This window comes from Amblyomma maculatum, chromosome 5, assembly GCF_055883805.1.
Source record: "Amblyomma maculatum isolate TAMU_Amacu chromosome 5, ASM5588380v1, whole genome shotgun sequence".
Taxonomy (NCBI): Eukaryota; Metazoa; Arthropoda; class Arachnida; order Ixodida; family Ixodidae; genus Amblyomma; species Amblyomma maculatum.
In genome coordinates this window covers 29,250,602-29,274,496 of record NC_139348.1, presented here as the reverse complement: position 1 = coordinate 29,274,496, position 23,895 = coordinate 29,250,602, and the positions used below count along the sequence as shown (strand labels likewise).

Below are 23,895 nucleotides of genomic sequence, written 5' to 3'. Positions count from 1 at the left end.
TACGAAGGAAGCACCAATGGTATACGTTTCACCGTCGTCCGTATACAATGATTGCCAGAGTAGGCTGTGTATGCTGCAAGCTGACGCTGGCATACTTAGTTCAGCAGTACTGAGCACATCTCAGGGCTTTTTTATTTTTTTTCTCACTAAGAAGCCAAAGTCAGTCGCATCCCCAGAAATCCTTGTCGAAAACAGATAACGCCCCAGGCGATCTCGCCAGTCTGCGCGAACCGACCTCGGCTGCCGGGTGCGACGAAGTACGGGTGCAGCGGTTTTTCAGCAACATCGTCGTGGCAGACGCGAGTGGGCTCCGAATCGCCAACGTGGTAGTCACACGTGTCGCGCGGAGAGAGACGAGTTGTGCTGCCCAGCCTTCACGGCTTCTGCTGGCGCCTTGGCGACGCCCCGAGCTGCTGACACACGTCGCCAATAACATTCGACTCAGCGCAGCGCCAGCTTTGCCTCGTGTACTTTCGGTTGCGAGACGCCTTAGCCATGGACACCCTGTGAGGAATACGAGTGTGTTAAAAAAAAAAAAAAAGAAAAAAAAAAGAAAAAAGCTTACATGTGGGTTGAAGGCGTAAACATCAGGGCGACGCGGTGCTCGAGCCGTCTTGTACGGCTCTCTGTCCCTTCCGCGTGAAAAACGAAAAACAAAAATCTAACGAACTTGCCCAACAACATATAAAAAGTTGTTGGCTTACGCCCTAAATCTTTGCTCGCAGTATTCTGGTAAAATTATTCTTGAATTTTTAATATTGTCTATTATGGATGTGCGGTTTTTGAACTATGAAACGCCGTGTGCCACCACGCTATACGGCCAAACGGACAGTCACGGTTACTGCTACTGGAGGCGGCATTGTGGTGATTGGTAGCATGTAGGATTTCGCCCTATAGATTCTTTCTCACAGGATGCGCGTACAGAAATATTTCAAATTAACCTGGATTTTCCTTGTGCCTTTCCTTCATTCATTTATTTATTTAGGCAGACTGGATGACGACCTCTATACATATTTCCGCAATCGTCAAAGAAACAAAGAAGGGCGATTATGAGTCTGCCAAGATGAGACGCTTTGCATGATACGCTTTGTGCGCGCCTGTTGTCGTCGAAACTGTAAGAAGAGAAAATGCACTGATCTGCCAAATGGATCTATAGCTGAGCCACCAGCGCTGCCTCGTGCGAACAGAGCACAATTGAAACAGCCTATAGTTTATTCGTTCCTGAAGAGGGAGAGAGAGAGACCAAACGCAGTAAGCAATCGCAAAATTAGTATTTTTAAATGTCTTCAGACGGATAACGCTGTCATATATATGGATACCGAATCTGATGCACACACTGGGAGCACGGAATATTCAAGCGCTCCCTGTCTCCAAATTGAAAGTAGAATAAGCGTGTATAATACAAAATAAATTTAATCAAGCATTTCGGAAGGAACTATGGGACACTGAGCACAAAGCCAGCTAAGAGGATCAAGGTATGCTGAGCTGGGTATTGAATTTCCGGAGCAGTATTGGGAAAATGATAAGTCCGGAAAAGCGGACCTCCGATCGAGCAGCTGGGGAGATTATAATGCTCACTGTCCATGTAATAGGAGCAGCCATTTCGAAAAGCGGATTCGGCGGTGACGTTGGAATCTATACGCTTAAGCCTCGGTAAATGGGCCACGCATAGAACAATGTTCGAACGAGGGAACTTGTAAAAAAAGGAACGTACATTCGGGTCCATCGCTATACGACCTAGTACAGAAAGCAGGGAAATTAAAGGAATAAAACAGTCCAAGCTGGACACAGCGCAATTCGTGACCGGCCGGCGGAAACGGATCAGTTCATTTTGAACCGGGCGTTTTTAAATTAAGCAGCGGAATTTCGCAAAAACACGGCTGAGAGACGGCGTTCAACGAGCATAGAAAATGGTTGATGTTCAATGTGGCGGCTAACAAGAAATATTGAGTGGTTTCTCGCTCAGACATGCTTTAAATTATAAAATGCTTTGTTCCTTATGTTTTTTTCTGAACAACACTGGCGCATTCTCATATCTCTACAGGGCACTGGGATCACAAAAGCTAGATGACGTCCAATGAATATAACCATTGCTATGTTGGGCAGCCGCAGAGTAAGCGATCTATTATTTTTGTCTATCTTCTCAACGGATTGGATGCAATGAGCACATTCATGTTTCTTTTTCATTTCAGACTGCGGGAAAGTTGCCGTTGATCTAGAGAATGCAATTGAAGTGGAACTGAAATTGAAATGGATAATCCACCTTTAGATGCCATACATATCCTGTACGGAGGCATGCTTGTTTGAAAAATAAGAAATTCAATTCAATACAGGAAATACTCCTGAAATACAGGAGAGCAGGCATATGGAGCAATAAATGAAATTAGAGACGTGGAGTGAAAAACAGCGCAACGACGACATTAGCAAACACGCTTTGATAACAGGCCTGGTCAGCGTGAGAGTTATGTGTATAGTGCAGAGCGAAAAAAAAAAAACAACAACATAAAGCAAACAAGCCATTTTTGAAGATAGAAAGAAAAATAGGAAGTTGAGAAGGATTTAGGTGCGCCGGGAAATTATAGGAATGGGGCATATAGCAAACGCTAATTGACAGGGGCGCCAAAGGATTAGCTTAAAACGGGATTTGGATCATGGACGTCTTAGATTTTTCCCTTAATCCTTTTTTGTCTCTTAACAAGTCGTTCGAACTATAGGCACGCTATACGCGACAACTCCAGGGACACTCGCAAAGCTGCGCTAACGGTATTAAACTGAGCCCTGGGGAGCAGAGGGAGGTAAAGAACAATTTCGTGCGTTCAGCCTCATAATTCCGCGTTAAAGTAATGGAATGTAAGGTGCTCAACGTGGGCAGGCAGTTAATCTTCAAACCCAGAGCGTACCCTCTTACATTTCAGTTCACGCTTACCTCTATAAAGTCCTTACTTCTAATCTAGATTGACGTTTAAAGCAAAGGCGCCAGGCTGGCAGCGCGCAGTTGGGGAAAAACAGGTCGCAGAGAGAGCGAGAGAGCAAATTGGTGGCGTCGTCAGACGGTCGATAAAATGCGGGATAAAAAATGGATCGAGCGTTAAAGGCTGGTTGCCAGGAGACGTCTTCTTGGAAGAATATGAGATTGCTGACGCGGTTCTTTTTCTAATTGAGCGGAGCAAAAATTGACAGTGCTTGCTGAAAGTGAACGTCTGGTAATTGAGTCAGCCTACACGAGTAACTACTGAATGCCTCCTTCTGTGGCGTCTCACGGCAAAGTGCAATAGGCGGCCGCAGAAGTGGCAATCCCAGCATGAAGACCGAAGGTGACATATGCGGTGGACAAAGAAATAAAACTATCTGCAGATGTTGTTGTATTACAAATGCACGCATCTCTACATATCTCGAATGAGATATAAAAGGAGTTATTGAGAGAAGCCAATTACACGCGATCAACGGAGACCGGTCAGTAGTTGATTACGGGTCCATTCGCTGGCCGACCAGCACACAGCGCCGGCGACTCTACGATCGACAAAACAAATGCAATGAGTAATCACAAGGCGGTTCGGAACGCAGAAGAGAACCACGAATACGACGATTCCGTGCCGGTAATCCAGTTTCGATTATTTTCGCTTTTCTCACTGAAAAAGCGGATATATTAACCATCCGTACCGCTATGGACGCATGTACCACAATTGATTTATTTCACAATACTGCAGACCAGATTGGCCCAGGTAGAAGAGGCATGAAACCAAACATAACACGTCATAACTACGAAAATACACTGCATGTCAAAAAAGAAAGCAAAATGTGTTCCATAAGAAAAGAACAAAAACTCAAAACGTTTGCAGCATGGTTCAGGAAATTCAGGAAAACGCACTGGAGTCCTTCTTCAAAGATAACTGAATGAAAAACAGACTCAGGAAGCGAGCTCCAGTCCTAAATGGTTTTGGGGAAGAAGCTGTATTTGTATGCGTTGATTTTTGCGGGAAGCGGTAGCAAGGGATGCTCCTCACTTCTATTCCATTCCGGCCTTAACGTCCGCATCACCGGTGACAGGGGTGTGCGGCGCCATTTGAAGCAATAAAGTTCGTTAAGGATGTAAATAAAACATAATCGTCATGTTACCACGACCGTGATGCCTTCTTGCTCGACCTCGCCTCCCTATGTTCTCTCCCCTCCCATCTGGGGGCAACCACGATCTCTATAGGCATCTGCGAGCAGTGCGGCCAGCATTACTGACTTCTCAAAATTTTCTGAAATATGTTATTTCAGAAAATTTTGAGAAGTCATTAATGCTGGCCGCTACCTATACTACAAGCAGCGGTATTAGTACCCCAAGCAGATGTATTAGTTAACAGATGCACCAACAGGTGTACTCCACAACTTTTTCTTTAAATAACAGCAGCGCTTTATCTCCAGAGGGGAACGTCTATGCGGAACAGTGTCATATACAAATATCTTTCTAGAACGACGTTACGCCGATATTTTGCCCTTCGGATTACGTCTATTCACGGTATACGTGAAAGGAACCAGCTAATGCACCGTTGATCTTTAAAGCACCGCCAATGAAAACTTGTCGCACGGAATACCGATTGGTATTTTGATGACGTTACTCTCGCAGAGACATTGCAGTTCTGCTCAACAGTCAGGAGACAAGCCGGCAATGCTTAACCAGGAAATAGTGAAAACCAACGTAAACGTTCCGGAGAACGCAGTATGAACGAAACTAAACCAGTGCTTCAACGGCGTGGGCAGATCGCATGCAGGTTGGTGTTTGCCCAGGCAAGGAAGATGAAAGAAACCACTGCATGCAAAAAAAAAAAGGAAAAAAAAAAAAGACGAAGAAGGAGACGTCGCAAGTCGGCCAAAACGTGTGGGTAGACAGTGCACAAAAGGTCGGCGTAGAAAATACATGAGCGAGCGTCTAACTCTACCTTCGTGTTTGCGAACCCGGGCTATTTTCGGACACATGGCCTATGTAGGCTTCATTCGTTCGCGATACCATTTTTCGTTCCTTTTATAGGCTTCTCGGAAGAAGCCCTGAGCTTCGACCAAATCGCATTTCCCGTTCCATTACATTCCTCCGTAAGAAGTTTTACTTTGTTCAGCGGGAGCAAGTTAAGTTAGGCATCACTCGCCTGAGCTTCCTCGCAATTCCGAGGCCGCTTTGGGTCGCTGTGCATTCCCGCGGTTTCGCGACGAAAATCAGTATTGCATTATTAAGAAGCGGAAACGCTTCAAACCTCTGCAAGGAAGAGAACTGTAGGACGAAACAGGAAGGAATTTAACGAATGGCGGGAAAGAGTTCAGAGACAGGCCAATTGCAACGTCGCACTTGCCCGCATGACCGCGTAAAACGTCCGAAGCAAAGTTCAGACTAGAAACGAGAAGGAAGGAAGGAAAGAAAGAAATAAGTAAATAAATAAATACTGAACTGCTCTATATTTTTCCTGTTCGTACGCGAATAAGTAGGCGGAACAGACAAGAACTTGACAAAAGAAATGTGGCTTAACGCACACGTGAACCAGTAACTAGGCTCACCGATACGTTATTCGTACTATCAGGGTGAAGTTAACAGTACAATCTTTAGATGCACCATGATGAGCTCCCGCTAAAAGACTCTTTCATGCGTGAAGCAGCAAATATCAGTACATTACGTGTACTTCACACCATGCCGTATTAAGACCAGCGCAGTTTTTAGACACTGCCGTCAGAACTTCCCGCTTAAATCATTCATCCTAATTATTTCTGTATTGAACTACGACGATATGCATGTGACCCCCTCAATGTGGTCAGAGGGTTGGTACAGCCCCAACGCTGAACATCCGCCACTTCATCATGACAACAGTGATGACATGTACACGCCACCTGTCCAGCGCTTACGCGTCCACCGCTTTACCTTGCCGTTAATAGCCGGGGCTTAAAATTACAAGGCTGTATACGGAGTAAAGGTGGCATCTTTCTTAGCTGAAATTGTAAATGCTATATACATAAGCAGGCAGACCTCCGCCTTTAAAAAAAAAGAAATCAGCAGTGTCGATCGACGCTGCAGAACCTAATTGTCGAGCGTTAGCTCTGAGTTAAGCCAGGCTCACACTAGCGGGAAACTTCCCGCAGCGGCGCAACGTTCATGGCGCCGCTGCGTCGCAGCTCCTCGGAAGGACGCTCACACTACGCCCGTTTTCCCGCTGCGTTTGTCGTGGAATGTAGAGGGGGCGAAGGCGAGCGGAGCGAGAAAGAGTAGTCACGTGACAAGAGCGAAGGGAAAGCACGCACTTTTCTCGTGCACAAGTGAGCGGGCTACTCAAGCGACACCAGCGATACTCCCGTCGCCCGCACAGCCGCCGCCGGGAGTCATTGAACTTGGACTGACGTCACGGTCTGCGCTCCGCTCCGATCGGCTACTCCGTTCTGCGGGACGGGGAAAATAGCTCCCGACCCCATCGCTCCGCGGAACGTCAAACAAGTCAGCCTGCGGGAAAAAAACCGGTTTCTGCGGGAAGCGGCGCGCGGAGGACGTCCAGCGTTGCGCGTTTTCCCGCCAGTGTGAGCGTGCCTTTACTTAGCAACGCGGGAAGACGCGCGAGTCGTATGATTGCGTAAATTGTTGATTAATTGTATTTTTACACACAATGTACTGCGATTTTAATCCAAATCGGCAGAGGTCAAATTTAGGCGTGGCCCGGAGCAAGTTTCGGGTGGCCCAGGAGAAATTTGGAGGCGGCCACTGTGCTAATTAGGCTGGACATCGACCTAGTCCAAATCATCAGAGGTATAATTTTGGTGTGGCCTGTATCAAGCTTAAGGTCATCATTGTGTTCGCCATAGTCGAATTAGACTAGATATTAATTGGTACAAATCGGCCAAGGTAAAATTTTGGTAGCGACCCGAGCCAAATTTGGACGTGGCACGAGCCATATTTGGAGGCATCCATCGCATTCGTCATAGTCGAATTACATCATCACCATCATCATCAGCCACAACAGGGCGAAGACCTCTCCCATATTCCCCCAATTAACTCGGTCCTATGCTAGCGGCATCCACTTGACCCCTGCGAACGTCTTAACCTCGTCCGCCCACCTAACTTTCTGCCGCCCCCTGATACGATTTCCTTCCCTTGGAATCCAGTTTGTTACAATAAGCGAGCATCGATTGTCTTCTCTACGCGCTACTCTCCCTGTCCATATATTCTCGATTTCCACTAGAATGCCATTAACTAGTCTAATTACACTGCACTGATCATCAGTCTTGGTCCATATCGGCAGAGGTCAAATTATAGTGGTGGTCCGAGCCGAATTCGGAGTGGCCCAGGCGAGATTTGGAAGCCACCATCGTATTTGCCATAGTAGGGTTAGGCTGGTCATTGATATTATGTAAACATAGCGATATGCCCGTGGAGACACTGCGGCCATGGCGATGGTGTACGTGACTAGCGACTGCATGTTTTCGTTAGAGGTCAAATCTCTTCGTCATTTGACCTTCAGGATTGGCAAAGCGCCGCCCCAATGCGCCGTCATTCCCTTCGCTATACCACTCCGGCCGTACTAACAACTTTTAATGCCGGGCTGCTCTCGATGCTAGTACAGCGGAAGTGGAAGCGTGAGCTGTCTGCACTTGTTCGTAAAGGCCCAAAAAGCAAGTTCCTCGACTTCGATGAATTCTTAGTGGCAAAATGTACGGACCTTCCGATCAGGAGCAAGCATGTATCAAACGCGCCTTCTTTTTTTTTTTTTTTTTCTTTTTTTTTTTTTCAGCTACGCGAGCAGGCGCAGAGAGCTCGTGCTGCCACCATAGAGAAACATACTTACGTAATATGTTTCTCTACGCTGCCCCCGCACTAGAGCCAAGCGCACGTAACAGTCCGACGAGTAATATGGCGATGCCTAGGGACCGCTTACCAGCAAAAAGGGCAACAAACTACCGTTATTCCGGGATTAATGAAGGGCAATAGTAAGTGGCAGAGCAGAAGCACTCGAACGGATTCGTTGCACACAAGAGGCCGCCGAACGTTGTCCTGGAGCTCGCGGCAACTGACACGTGCCCCTATTGTTGTGTCGGCAGCGTGCGCGCACGCGTACTCGGGAGGCGGAGGCTTTGTTGCTGCCTATCGGCCCCCAGCTCAATGGGGCGGCAGACGGCGACCTAATTGGCAGATCAATAAGGTTGAAGGCTGGAGAAAGAGAGGAGGAGCAGGGCGGAAGAAAGAAAGAAGAACAGACAAAAGGAATGAAAGTGGAGCGCCTCCTAGCGGTTGCGTCGCCGTCTTCGAGAACGGCGGAGAATAGGACGCTCGGTACAGCGCTTTTATCGAACCAAAGAAGGAAAGGAAGATATTTAGGACACCGGGTCTGTCTAGAAGAGTCGCAAATACCTCCTCTCTCTCTGTTTGGATTTGAAATCGAGCAGCCATACTCTCTCGAGCGAACGATTCGATCTGCTTTTCGTACACGATCGTGGTGAAAGAAGCCGTACGGAGGTTGAGAATACCGCGCGATTATCATTTATAGTGGCCGCCATTCAGTAGCGCGGCTTCTCGAGGCAGCGGTTCTGGAAAGGTCGCGAAGCTGTAGTTCCTGCCGGATCGAAAACGAGCTCGCTTTATATAACCGGGAAAGAGAGCGCCTTTCCCGCGTAAACACCACCGCGGTCGGCGCGGAGTGCATACGCGCAGCACAGCTTTTCAGCGACGGTACGATTGCATAATCATTCTCATTATCATCGCCGCCACCATTGGCAGCAAACTTGAGCCCGAGAGTGCCAGAGAATGGGCCCTTTTCAAGTATCGGTTGCTTCTGCCCTGCGCCTGTTAAGGCAGCATCCTTATAGGATGTTTTCCAAGATCGTCGATCCACCTCCCCCCCCCCCCCCCCCCTTCATTATACTCTGTTACATCACCTTCTGTTAGGTTTACGCGTTACATATTCAGCCTCATATCCCTACTTTTTTTTTTCTTTAAAATTCCAGCCAAAATGTCTCCAACTCGCATTAACTACCATATTTCATTTCATTTCCATCTTTCAGTAAAAACGAAAAAAAAAAAAAATAACCGGCGTCCGTATTGTACCCGCTTATTTCGTATATGTAAGAGTTTACAGCATTTCGCGTTTGTAACAGTGTGTCATTAGAATCCGTGAAGTTTCTATCTCTTAAAAAGATTCAAAGAATCCCCTCGTGCTAATTTTATTCCCGCGTGACCTTTAGAAAATTTTCTTGACTCAGTCCGTAGATCGTGCAATGATCTTTTTTACGAGGATAAGTTGAATAATTACACGCCGTGTAATTATTAGCCTGTTTACTTCGGCCCGAAGGCAGTTAAGCTCTCTCTCTTTCTCGCTATTTCATTTTTTCTTTTATAGGAGGAGCTTGGATTCGAATAAACAAATTTGTAATTCGCCCGACATCGACTGAATTCACGACCTCACGCATTTGCGCCGTGAATGGTTTGTCGCGTGTTTCGTCCCAACTATGGAGCCTTTTCTCAAAATTCTTAAAGCCTGGTTTGCTTTGCATTGCATTGTTGCTGCACGAGTCTAAAGATTTTTTAGCAACAGAGTAAATCTTTCATCCTTTTTTGAATTTTATTTCTCACAAGCGCTCACATGACCAGAAGAGAGCAGAGTGGGTTTGGGCAGAAACGTCAGTCGGTGATAAGGAATGAACGGGCGGGGCGTGTAATGGGAGGACAAGATAACCGATGCTATCTTAGGGTTAACAGCGTGGATTCCAAGAGAAGGAAATACCGGAGGGAGGGGCAGAGAGTCAAGAGGGCGAGTGAGATTAGAAAGACTTCGGGGAATAGGTGGCCCATGGCTGCAGCTGGCGGATGTCACGGTAAAGTGGAGGGATGCAAAAGGAGGAATTTGTCGTGTCTAGTCCTAGATACGAATATGACGATTATGTCTCTCTAACAATTCATTCACTAAATATTCGCCAGCGCTCGCTTGGTCATTTTACTTTTTTTACCGACGTCTTCCTTTCGAAGCGTCTACATGTTGGAAAACCTTCAAATGTAAATGGTCAACTTAGATTCACTTTACACTGGGGTTTAAGACCTGGAGCGTTACACTGCTGTGGGCGAAATTTTCAGAAAAGAGACGATAGATTAACAGCAAAATGTGGTCTATCTATTGGATCGTCGGTCACCTTTTATGAAAGTTCGGAAAGTAAAGCCGCATAAACTAAGCCGAAGGTTCTGCCTCAACATTCAATCGATGAAGTGCAATCTGTGTTCATGAACGATTTGATACGGCATTCGATGTAATGCTACAACGTACCATATAATTTTATAATTGGTTCATTATAATCGACCTTTGGTCTAATGCTATAGCACATCGATCACGCTACAGTAGAGCCTTTGCTATAATTCACCTCTTGAATCTCTTCAGTAAAACTTTACATCGGCCTTCGGCACAAAATTTGGTTCAGGGCTATAGCGCATTGGTTGTCCCTCTTCGGTAAAAACGCTGGTAAAATTATATAACGCGCTTGTTGAATATCTTCAGTACAACCGCTGGTACTAGTGTACAACACACCGGCTGCAGCACAGCGGCACAACCAGCGACAAAAAAAAAATGAAAAGAAGAAATGCTGAAAGGGAAGCATAAGTCAACTAACCAACGTTTGGACAAGTCGCCTTGTCTACATCTGCCTCGACGAAGACAAGACCACTTGTCCAAACGTTGACTAGCTGAGCATTAGCCCTCAACCCTTATTCGACTTCCTTTGACTTTGTGTATACCCATCTTCTTCACTGCGCTCAATCCAAAAACCTGTGGTACAGTCTCATAGAACACCTGTTGCACTTGTTCAGAAAGCTTTACTACAACACTTTAATAAACAGGTGCAAGTGCTGGCATATTCTGTTAAAGTGCAGCGATCGTATTCTTTGGTATGACCTTCGCTTCAATGCTTCTGCACTGTTGCCCCAATGTGTGGTTTCTGGCAGTCTACTCATATGCTAACCCGCATGTTGCAAAAGAATAAAAAAGGACACATACATGCCTCCGTATTCGCTGCAGGCGATATGCAGAGGATCCAGGACGAATTGAAATTCCGCAGTAAAAAGGGAGGAAATACACTGTCAGCGCACCTTTATCATGTATGCAAGTACTAAATCACGCTCCCCCCCCCCCACCCCCCCACCCTTCCCCTCCCGTATATATATACCAGCTGTGCATGCACTGCAATGGACTGCTTGAGGACTCCGGGCACGCATCTGTAGGTTGCCCCGCAGAGGTTAAAAAGGATCTCCAACGAGTGGCGGAGAAGCCGGGCACCTCTTATCGGCGATAAGAACGCGCGTGCTTTGGTTCTGCCGGTGATAATAACTCGCCGCCATCCGCGTTATTTTTCCCACTGGTGCAGCGGTAACCACTTGCCCTTTCCAATCTTTCCTCTTCTGTTCTCTCTACTGTGTTCATTTTAGGCACGGACTTACTATTTTTCGATGAATCTCTTCTCCTCCACCTGTTGAGCGACGATCATATATCCACCCTGGCTGCACAAATATTCATCACTTCGCATTCTGGTACCCTATAGATAACCCACACACTGCAAGAAACGCTCCTGGATGAGAAACAAAGAGCAAAGTAATAATAAAAAGACGAAATAAGAGTACATTCACCCAACTAATCTGTGCACTGTGGGCTGTCAAAGGCCCTGACACTACCTGTACGTTAGCTTTTTATTTCATTTCATTTACGGTCTCCTTAAGGACCGGAAGGCATCATATAAGGAGGGGGCGTATCGGTCTTCGTACGGCGAAAATAAAAAAGTAACTGAAAAAGAGCTACAGAAGACATTATACAGCATCAGTACCCCGCCGGGGTGGCGCAGTGGTAAGACGCCCGACTACTGGGCCGGAGTACCCGGGTCCGAACCCGACCTCGGCGGTTGCGTTTCGATGGAGGCGAAACGGAGTGGCGTCCGTGTGCTGTGCGATGTCAGTGCACGTTAAAGAACCCCAGGTGGTCGAAATTTTCGGAGTCCTCCACTACGGCGTCTCTCATAGCCTTAGTCGCTTTGGGACGTTAAACCCCACAAACCAACCAACCAACCAATTAAAGCATCAGTGTTCACTCAGGGTGGCTCAATATTATCAGAATAAAACTTTACAGTAGGCACACACGGAAGTAGTGAATGCTACAAATGACGAGCTTTCATTTTGTCCCGGAATACTCTATGATCAGTGCATGAAGCGATGCCATTAATTCTAGAGTGCTATTGCGTTGGGGAAAAATTAGTGGCTGTAAGCGGACGTGCGCCCGCTGATGAGGGAAATCGGTTTGTCGTGGTTGAGGTGGTTTAAATTCTCTCTCTTTAAACGCGGCTCCAAGCGTGCAGATGGTAAAGAAATAGGCGACTTGCAACCGAACGCCTCAGTATAGCCACTGAGCGTTGCCCCGTTTAACAAGGAGTGCAAGTAAGAAAGAGACAGGGAGAGATGGGTGGGAGTCCAAGCGGCTATTTGCAAAAGCTGTCGAGATATTTGCGAGCATTGGTTACATACAGGGTGCGCCGATCGCGTCCCGCCGCGTTTGGTTATACACAGCCCCCCTCCTTGTTTCCACACGAAGTTGACCTTTACACCGCAACGCTATTACCTCCTTTCAGGCTTACCTACACCACCCCGGGATAATCACCACCTGCGTCGCGTACAAATTATTGCTCCGGTTATGGCCCAGGCAGTGGCGCTGAAAGAAAAAAAAAAAATGGTAAAAGCTGGCCTATTCCAGTTTCTAGAGGCTACAATTAACAATAGAAAAAGAAAAGAGTGTAATCGGGGCTTCGAGGGAAGACGATGGCGGTGCAGCGCGGCTGTATTCGAGTCGCAAAGACGAGTAGCGCTATCTGACTGAAATCGTTTACACCCTGTTACGTAGAAGGCGAGCTTGGGGCATGGACATCGAAGGCGGCCGGTGTAGCAGCGTCACTTTCTGTTTGATTGTTGTTCTTGGTTTCGTTTTGTCGGAGAGGGCGCGGGTCATGTTATCAAAATAAACACCAGCTGTAGCCTGCAGTGCACGCGAAACTACGATCGCTGAAGTTAGCAACGCGGGCGGATGGTGTTCTCGTTTTTGTCGCGGCACGCTTGCGAAGCAGGTGCTGAACACTGTCGCCCCTTGAACAAATTGAACACTGCAGATAGGGGAGGGGAGAGGGGGGGGGGTCGTTTGTTCATTGGTGTATGTGATCTCATGGTTTTCGGCAGCACAAACCTTGGTAACTGATGTTTGCATGTATCTCTATACTGCACGACTTTATTCAAACGTTTATAGTCCAGGGAGATTGATTCTGAGCTTTAACGTGATGCATCTCCAGCATTGTAAACCTCCAGAAAGTAAGAAGACTATTCCTGATCCATCCATGGGGTATAGGACTTCCACGAATGCCTGATGAGCGCCACTATACGTTTTAGGAGCTAACCTCATGGGCTGTAATCGCTTGACAAAAGCTGTACGTATATTGGGCACCGGGTGTGAGAAGGAAGATACGATAGCGAGGGACGAGAGACGGTCACAGGGCCACTGAGGACAACTTTACTTTAGTTGTGAGCAATTTTTTTTTCTTTTTTTTTTTTTTGGGGGGGGGGGGATTTAATGTTCATTCCATAATAGAAGATGTACGTATCGCTTAGAAAAGTGTGCTCAAATACATCTTTTCGCGACTGAATTCAAAGTCTACTGATCCAAACGCTATACTGATACGTATATGGCGGCGGCTGCCACGTTCTACTTTCTTAGGTATCTATGTTGTGTGTAATCCATTCTTGAGGAAGTTCACCAGTGCCAGTCTCGTTTATAGCGACGGATGTGGAATGTCTTGTATTAGAGAGAGTGTCACGCGGGTACAGCAACGGACGCAAAAATCGGATGTCGTGTGAAAGACTCCGAGCGGCAGCATGATGTTTTTTTTTTTCTATCAGCTTCCTAATCAATTATTTCAATGATTACATTCTTATCTTGATCAATAACCGCAAAAAAATCCCAATGCTTTCCTCGCTGTCAGTGTCTGTTGACTCCCTTTGTATGCATGCATCCCGTAACGGGCCCCTAATTTTCCCCACATTCTTTCGTGATGACTCTACCATCGGCAATTATCGGTGTCCTCTTTGGGCCGCAGAAAGAGCTACAGGTTTCCATACACCCGTGTCAGGCAATGTACGGTGTGGCAAGGTTCTCGTGGGAACTGCCTTGTTCTGTCCGTCCAACCGTGTGGAGCTCCCACGTGTCTACTAGCCTCTTTCGGGCTGGCAAGCGTCCAGACTCACGGAAAGCGGTTTTGAAAGCGACGCACCGCGTTTTGCGCGCGCCTTCATGTGCTGCGTAGCATGCCACACGAGCCGTCTGTGTATACTCGTACGACAGCTGTCGCCGGTATAATCTGACGAGCTAAATAATTTGCAACGCAACAAATATGTTCACTTCATTCCTGCGCCTGGGCGCGTCTTCTACAAATGACACTTCTAGCTCTCTGAGCTGGTATATACACTCCTGAAGTGCCCACGAAATGGTCCCGTTCCACTGCAGTCGCCGCCGATTGGTGCAAGTCTCGAATGCCCGGTTGTCACGGCTCCGTGGTGCAAATCGACCCATTGTTTATGTTCAGTCAATTCGGCAGATACCGTGCTATATCTTGCCGATGAATCCACAGTCGCAGTATAATTGCAAATTGTGGGATTCTACAGTGAACAGTCTATAAGGAACGCTGCAGTGGATGGCTCCTGGTTAACTTAAGCCACCTGCTCACACTGCTCAACACACGGGGGCTTTTGTATTCCGCTTCCATCGAAAGAAGGGCGCCGCGGCCAGGCTTGAACCCTCCAACCTCGGATCAGGAGCCGAACTCAAGAGGCAATTAAACCATCGCGGCGGGAACACCGTATAGGCGTAGCTGCGTTCGAAGATACAAACAGATGGCTATGCTCGACGACATCTATAATCGCATTTTGCGAGGCAATACTGTGTTACAAAATTTGTACTATAAATACTCGCTATTCGCATTAAAACATTCAAGAAGTGCTTTTATTACATTATCCAAGACAGTGTAAATCACCAGCACATGTTTACGAAAAAAATATTTCGGCGCAATCTCGCAATTCAGCCAAATATGCGGCTTGAAACGCCAGCAAGTGCGGGCTTTGTACGTGTACGCTCCATCCATGGATACGACTACATCACCTCCATGCAGTGCTCTCGGTACATTTGTCCCCGCTGTGACGATAGCGAATGTAAAACTGTTTCAAGGTCTCACCTGCTTGCTACCCATCGCAGTGGCCGGCCACTGAGAGTAAGGACGCGGGATTGAATCCCAGTCGCGGTGACCGCGTTTCGACGGAGGCGATATGCAGAAAGACACTGTCCATGTCGTGCCGTCAATGTTAGTGCCGGCTAAAGAACCCGAGGCGTGCTGCTTTCGGACGTTATATAACCTCCACATATCATACATGACTATTCCCTGTGCAATGCGTCATAGATGCACCGAGAGCGTATGTCATATTGCTGTGACATTTTACCAACTTTCGATGGAATCATCAATAGAGGGTTATTACGAACCGCTTGAACGCCACGGAGGCGCTATCATACACCTTGCATAGAGATGCACTGTTAAAGAAAAATAAAGGTTGGACAGTTTAAAGTTGGGAACCACCAGTAAAAAGGATTTTAAGTGATTCGAAATCTGCAAATTTCAACTTGCGACTTTTTCGTGTTGACGCTACAATGCACCGCCATCTCCAAGTGCATTAAAAAGGGCTTTCCTTCATTTGCGGTCTGCATATTTCGAACAATTTTGTTTTTAATTCGGGCTAACTTCGACCGCCTGAAGATGTCGTGAGCGCTCACCGAGATCTCAATGTACGGGTACTAATGCATTTCGCCTCCTTCGATATGCAGCCCCCGTGGCCGGGATTCGAAACCACGCCCTCGGGCTCAATTTTCGAACGTTCCTGTTCACTGAGCCACTGTGTCAGGTACTCCAACTACGCTAATTTTCTGAAAGCCGCGGCTGTCCCATGCGCTCACAAGTTTGGCCGCGGGAGTAAAGACTTGGTGAAAGTTATGTTCTGAATAGCCGTCCGTGGTAAGACTAGGATTATGCGTTCCAACTCCGATCATTAATATTTGACTATATAAAGCGAATGCCGGACGCAGTTATGGCAGAAACTTATCGTACGAAATTGCCTATTGCCTAGAGGGCGAAATCGTTGAATCGCTCAAATGAATTAATTAACTTGATCCAAATTCGATCACGCCATTTTCTCAATTATATGCGTCAGCAGTGGTGAAACTGCACATGCGCACGACCGCACTATATTAAGCACACTCTGAGAGGTCAAAAACCTGCCCATTGACATTGCTGATATTGCCCCCGCACTTTTCAACATTAGCTGCACGTAGGTGGTGACGTGCAAGCAGCCCCTGGGCAGGTTCAACGAGAGTTCTAGACAGAAAACGTGCCCTTAATTTTGAAAGGTCGCCACACAGAGAATGATTCGTCTCTATTCCGCTAGGGAATGCAAATCGCCGTGAACTCGTGACTCCAGTACATGGAAGGGAACACTCAGCTTGTACAAAATAACGCGCCCTGTCGTTATTGCACAGTCAAGTTGGGAATGTATCTGTGCATTAAAAAAAAAAAAGTGCGTACTGCTCTTACGCTGATGGAGTTAATGATTGATAGAATGCGTAATGTGTGCTTCATGCCGTGCTGGAACTCCGTAGAATTTTTCGAAAGAGCAGCAGCCGCTCTGTATACTATGTACAAAAACAAAAAGGGAGAAGGCGGGAGTGCAGACTTGGGTTCTGAGCATCAGCTTATGGGAAAAAAAGTAGCAAGCTGGCGGGCCCGTGTTCACATAAGCCGCAACTGCGTGTATTTCGGCGCGTGGCAGCCCAGTGCAAACACGCTAGGCATACCCGAGCTCGAACCAGACCGAGATGGCCGCGTTTCGATGCGAATGAAACGCAAACGGCGTCCATGCGCTGTCAGTGCATGTTAACGATCTTCAGGCGGCCGAAATAACTCCGTAGCCCTCCACTATGGCATCTCTCTCTTCTTTCATTCCCGCCTTCCTCCCTTCTCTTACAGCGCGGACTAGATGTCCGCGGAGATGTGTGGCAGTCACTGCGTCGTTGCTTTCCTGTAAACCAATTTACATTTACCTTTCTGGGTCTTCAAGGAATGTCGAACTTAAAGCGCGAACTTTAGTGAGCGGCCACCCAAGCGACAGCGGACTGCATTCATGTTCAGTCAAGTGTCAAGCAACGACAGTCTTTGTAGGAAAGAAGCTAGATGACCCTTCGTACAAGCCAGATGCATGAGACATGTGAATAAAGGGTGCGGAAGGGGACGGATGAAGTGAACAAAGAGCCCAATTTACAACGAAAGCAGAGAGCCCCAATAACAAATAGAAATGCTCTCGGCTCCTCACGGCGTTCTATTTTCAGAAAATGAAGAAAGGTTTATTTCAGTCAATAGTCCAGGGCAGATATTCTGAGTTTACGTCGTTTTCAACCTCACTTCGAGTCGCCTGATTGCTGAAAACACCTTCACTTGACACCACTTCCGGTTCCGGCATTTCCACCAATAAGGTGATGGCGAAAAGCAAACTAACTTGTGAAAGCGACGCAAACTCGGAATACGGGCTCTAGGTTTCCAGCACCCTGGTATTGCAGACCATTGTAGTATTGCGCTTCGCGTGCGGTGAATTTTTGAGAGATGAGGCCTGGTGAATGTCTGAAATGGTATTTCACAATAAAAACCATTTAACTGCTTGAGCCGCCATTCCTTGTAACAAAGAAAAAGCAATTAATCGCGGTGTCGCACAATTTGTTCACAGCAGTGGCTGACTATACGACATCGTCGGCAGTGGAAAACATTAGAACCGTGTCAAGAATATGACACAATATTCTGAAATTGTCGCAACGTGAGAGTTATGTATTCCTGTAGTACTTTTCTCCTCTAATAACACAACATTATGATGTTACTACAGAAATTTCCAATGCCACAACAGGTTTAATGTCAAAAACCGCATAGAAATTCGATTGTGGCAACAGAAAAGTTTCTGTAGATCTTTTTTCTTTTTGCATCGATAACGCTTTTCAATGGATAGTTGGTGCATTACCGATATTTGTTTACAGCGCAGCCAGACCAACACAAGAAGGAACGAAGGGAAAGCGAATGAAGTTAGCGCTCTGCCTAGTCCCTTCCTGTGTTTGTCTGTCTGAGCTGTAAACAAATTTTAGTGTTCTTTTTTTCCGACTGTGGAAGGCCAATCGAAAGACTTGTATACACATTTCAAAACAATCCGTCGGATCCAAAATAATCGGAATCGGGTTTTTGACAGATTATTGTTTTAATGAGCCGTGATCCGGAGCGTTGTTCTTGAGGTTATAGATTCTCGCGATCGTCACCGGCGCATCAGAATGCGCATATACGTTTTTGTGCATTTTGAAACAAGTGCGCTATTTCTTTTTTTGTTTTTGCGTACTGGAAAACGGAAGGGATGCCAAATGTAGGAGTAGACAGCATAAAATCGATTCACTTTTTTTATTCACGCAGGAAAGCTTGAGAAATGCTGATCTCCTCGGCTGCCGTGAGTCATCCGAGAAAGAATTATTTACGGGCTCTTTTTATTTCAACTCTGCTTACTCTCCACACTCTGGGGCTACGTAAACGGTGGCCAACTAATGCATTCAGGCGGCGAAGGGGAAACGAAAGTAGTGCGATTTTAAATTTCAATACAGTGCGCTTTCTAATTGATTGTTTTCTTTTCCGTAAATGCCGTCTCCATCATCCTCATCCCAGAAGACCTGACTGCCGGATGTCCTATATATTTCCGCGCCACCTCAGCAATAAAGTGCCACTCACAATGTAAAATTTTCAGATCACTCCACACCATACAGTTTGCCCTTCAGCACCAAAAAAAAAAAAAGAAATCCCAGTTTTCGTCTCTACTCGAAACACTTGTGTTCTTCTTTCCAGACAATTGCTGACGTAGGAAGTCGCTCCTAGAATATGCCCGCACATGCCTGACAAATTGACCGCCTCCAGAAAAAAAAAAAAAAAAAAAAAAAAAGAGGAGATATGTGTGCAACACAATAATTCTCGGTGGCCGCGCACTTGTGCCCTAAGAACGAAGAAGAGTACGCAGCTGCTTGTGCAAATAATGTATAAAGAACTCGCATGAGTCTCCGATAAGGAACATGCGCCGTTGCTCAGCTATAGTGCTCTAGAAGACTGCTCAGCGGTCTCGTGGAGTCTTCAGCACAGCGCGAAACTGGGGCATCTTGACGGGGCTTTAAAAATAGGCACACTGTTTCGCATGCTGGCCCTGTCTAAACTGCCGGCGTGCCTTGCTGCAACCGAGCACGTGGATCCTGCGATCATGTGCGTCGCTTATAAGCAACTGTGCTCGGCAGAAACTGAATGCCCCCGTGAAGCTGTCAGTGAAGCAGGTGTTCTTTTTGTTTTTTTCTCAACACTGATGTTTAATGTTCTCGCTACGAGGTTGAAATCTTAACTGGAGGTAACCAATATGCTTTTCAATCCCGAAAAAGCATAATGCGCTAAACCTTACCTGTGGCAGCGGTGGTGTCACTGTCCTTGAACGTAATGGAACAACTTTTCCGGCTGCGTAGACACTGACGCTGGACGGCAACACAGCCGAAGTTCTATGACCGACGACACAAGCAATGCCCCACAACAATCACCACCACAATTACGTCGACTTGCTCGAATGTGAGAGCAGAACACCATATGCAGGTAGTTGTCTTGCGCTGGCTGCACGAAACTCAGCAGCCTATTTAAGCACCCCACGTATCGCCGCAACATCGGGGACCAACAGCGGCAGCCGCCGTAACCGCAGAGCAAGGAGCATACTTAGCGGGGTCATCGTTTTTGGAGGAAACAGACCCTCTACACACTCACACACGGGAGCGCGCGCAGCACGCCACTTCAAGAACCGTCGACGCCAGGGACGACTCGGTGGGGGAGTTGGCGGTGAGCAGCCGCCGCAGAGTCCCTTCACCCAAAACGGGCCACGCTCGTTGGGCCCGGGGTTCCCCGCCACGCGAACGGAGAGGGAGAGAGAGGGATCAGGCGCAGCCCCCCGGCTCTTCCTCAGCTCCAAAAGCCCACGCTCCCGGAGCGCGGCGGCGAAGATCAGCTGGTCCCGGCTCGGAGTTGCGAGTCAGGTGGTTCGCTGCCGCGGGTCGACCATGTTTGGCCGCTGACGACGGAGGCAGCAGCGGCAGCGTCGACAAGCGCCTCTCGCGCTGGCGGCGACGTTGGTGCCCTTTACGCTGCTACGGCGGGTGAGGAGAACAGAGAGAGGGAAGTGGGAAAGAGCCTGCACGCTGCGTGAGCTTGGCTTGGGATGAGGAAGGTGGACGGCCTAGCCCAGCCGTGCAGCACCGATTCACCCGGCGACGTTCGGAGCCAGTTCGCTTGCCTTCGATTAGATTGCACTGGTGGGCTGCGAGTGCAGGCGTCGTTTTCGCGTGTTCAACATCGTCGCAGTAGGGGAAAAAGTCAAAATGGTCCCTTCATTCTACTGCGCATAGTAGGCGCTTAACGCAGCCTAATGAAGCAAGTGTAGGTGGTGCTATAATCCTGAATTTTTGGCATTTCTTTTTCTTCTTATTTTCCAAACAACAGTTATTGATAGGGTTTTTTCGTTTGATCAGTGTCTCTCGCACTGCTTGTGTGTGCTAAATGAAGTTGAGCATCGTTTCCAAAATAGTATCATGTAGCTCGCAACTCTCGCTCATTGTACGTTTGTCAAGCATTTGAGAGGCAAGTTAAGTTTAGGTTATTGATATTATGAGAATGGTATTGCTGGAGGCCATCCGAAGCAGTAGAATATATCTAGTACAGGTACAGGTTGCGGTGAAATATGCTGCTGAATAGTATTGGAACCTAATCGGTAAAGACCTTGCTTCAGAGAGCGCGTGAAAACGGAGGCAGTCGCTGTCGTCTGCTGCAGTATCTGCACCCGCCTGCACACCGACGGAGGTTCGTTAAGTCTACTCCACGTGACCTACTCCAACCCTCGAACGGTTCGGAGCTCGTATCTGTTATCGTCGGTGCAGAAGTACCATGCAAGAGCTTTGATGGTGTCGCCATCTAGGCAAAATAATCAGCAACTGAGCGTACGAAGGCCTTTCCTGCCACCTACCGCGAAGCCCAGGAAGGCGAGTCGCTACGCGCCATTTTTGAACATAGAAGCGAGCAGCAATCCTCAAGAGGCAGAAATTCCTGAAGAAATAGCTGCGTCGCCTCTACAAGCAAATATTTCCCTTTAAGCAGAATTTCAGTAGAATCTATATAAGACCACCTTCAGGTTCACCTCTTGGAAGAAGCTTTGCTCGCTCGGAGATTCTTCATCAAGAATCTACAGTCCAGTAAATCGGCAAATCGCCCTTTACAACGACGTGTTCAAGCAGGTCAATTCAAATAGAGAACTACATTCCTTCTCCGCTGCTCTCCAATAAATTCCAGAATTTTTTCACAGCTATATCACACCACGGCACACCACGCATCACCACACCTGACTTCACTACACCGCATCACAGCACACCTTACCTTACCTCACCTCACCGCACCATACCACACTATACCACCCCCCAGCATGCATTTTATACTGTATAACATCACGTCACGACAATCTACATCATATGTCATATCATATCTTACCGTACCATAGCATACTGTTATTATCAGGTATGTTTTATATATTCAAATTTTTCTACGCACAGATTCCGCGTCGAAAGTGGTGCCTGTGCATGACAGTGAACCACTACAGTTCACAAGATAAAATTTTTCATTGAGCTTTTTCTTCATTACTTCCTGACAGCAAATGCAGGCTTTACTCCTCACATCGAAGGTACCGGAATCATGGATGAATGTTAACATTATCTTAATTCACAAGAAAAGCGATGCTAAGGTCTTAAAAAATTATAGACCAATTGGCTTACTAGCCGTCACGTGCAAGGTATTTATTAAGGTAACCGCTAATAGGATTAGGAAAACCCTGGAGTCCAATCAAGGAAAGGATCAGTCAGGTTTTCGGAAAGGGTGCTCAACCATCGATCATATCCATACTATCAATTAGGTGACAGATGGGTTCTCGGAATATAGCCATTCCCTATGCATAGTGCCGTGAACCATCAAAATGTTTATTTGTTCATTTTTTGGCAGCCGCCGGCAAGCGGCCTTATCACTGTGATTCTAGCGTAGGAATCAGTTCTGTATTAGTATTTGCTTGTTCATTCTCGTTTTCGCGAGACGCGGCTTTATCATTTCCTTTGTTGCGGCAGATGATTCGAGATGTATCTCGAAGGGTTCCAGCCACACGCTTGTATTTCTACAATGTTCCAGGTTATGCCAGTCTCCGTTCGTGGTTTTATCTAGATTTTTCTGCGTCACTTCTAAATTGAGGGGCATTCCGACCGCTGAGCACGATTGTTACTATCGCCGCCGCCGATTGCTTAGTTCTTTCGCGGGCGCAAGTCAGCCCAATAAAGAGTTGATTCCAGTGATTACACCTGTCATCTCCTTTGCTGCCTACGACCTTTGTCACCACCATACATGGCAGTAATTGAATTACAGTAATGGAATTACTGTAATTTAATTACTTTTCTCGGTAATTTGTAATGTAATGAATTCCTTTTTCGGGTTGGTAATTTAGTAATGTAATGAATTACTTTTTGGCAGTAATTTTGCAGCAAAAGTAATTAATTCCTTTCGAAATTACTTTTACTAAAAGCGCCACTACTCCTTCAATAGATGACGAAGTAGAGTGCCGCAAAAGCAGGAACGGCGTGCGGCAAGCGAAGTCAGCGTAACGGATCGGCAAAGGGGGGACAGAGTTGAGCAGAACAGTGCGTCTGAGACCTCAACCATTCTTCAAGCAGCAGGATACAAGGCGTCAAGGGAATGCTGAAGTGAGAGATGGTGCAAGAAGGCTGGAGCTGAAAACTAATTTGGAGCGCGGCGTAGCGACACTCTCTGTTGCGTCGGCTAGGGCACAGTGGTGCCTGGTTACACTCAACACCACGGGGCGAAGGAGGATTGGGGTTGGGAGAGATAGGCAGAAGGGTCCATGACGTGAGGCACCGGGGCTTGAGCATTTCTGAGCAGTGAGCACAAATGTGCCGACATCGATTCTTGGGACTGCGGAAGCAATAAATAAGCTAGCTTCTTCGGGCCCTTCAAATGGCGGGGACAGCTCCGGGCCAGCAAGACGCTGGGTTTGCCGGTCATTTCAGGACCATTCGACTGTGTGTTTGTGTGTGTGTTTTTTTGCGGTAGACTTGTTTTTGTAATGGCACATACTGTAGGAGAGATAGAAGGAATAGCTCTCTGGGACGGAATTTGGCGGGAAGACGAAAGATCGTGTGTGCTTCGCGTCTGGAGAACAAGTTGTTGTTTTGTTTACTAGCTTTGCTTGGTTTTTGCATGGATGAAAACTAGAAAATAATTTAAAAGTAATTTAATTACTCAGTAGAAGTAATTGTAATGTAATTTCATTACTTTTTGGGAGCAGTAATGAGTAATGTAATTTAATTACTTTTCTGCGATTTTTAGCAAAGTAATTAGTAATGTAATTTAATTCCTTTTCAAAAGTAATTTTGCCATGTATGGTCACCACCACGTGGCAATAGCATTCGAAACCTCAGCAGACATGCAGGCATTGCAAGATCAGGGTGTAGGTGAGCCATATATGAAAGCACTGAAATATATTTACAGTGGCTGAAAAACAACCATAGATCTGCATTCAGAAAGTAACAAAATTCCCATAAAGAAAGATGTTAGGCAAGGAGACGCGATCTCCCCAGTACTATTCCCGGCTTGCCTAGCAAAAGTATTCAGAAACTTCGAATGGGAGCAGTTAGGGATAAT

General features: G+C 46.9%; 1 protein-coding gene across 1 annotated transcript in view; it reads right to left on the bottom strand.

Moving 5' to 3' along the window:
• LOC146187927 (extracellular serine/threonine protein CG31145) overlaps nucleotides 1–20,287 on the bottom strand; it is a 266,568-nt gene extending 246,281 nt beyond the window's left edge. The window contains exon 1 of the mRNA XM_084603562.1: nucleotides 19,571–20,287. The gene's annotated coding sequence lies outside the window, so the exon portion shown is untranslated. The remainder of the gene's footprint in view (nucleotides 1–19,570) is intronic.
• Between the last annotated feature and the right edge of the window lie 3,608 nt (nucleotides 20,288–23,895).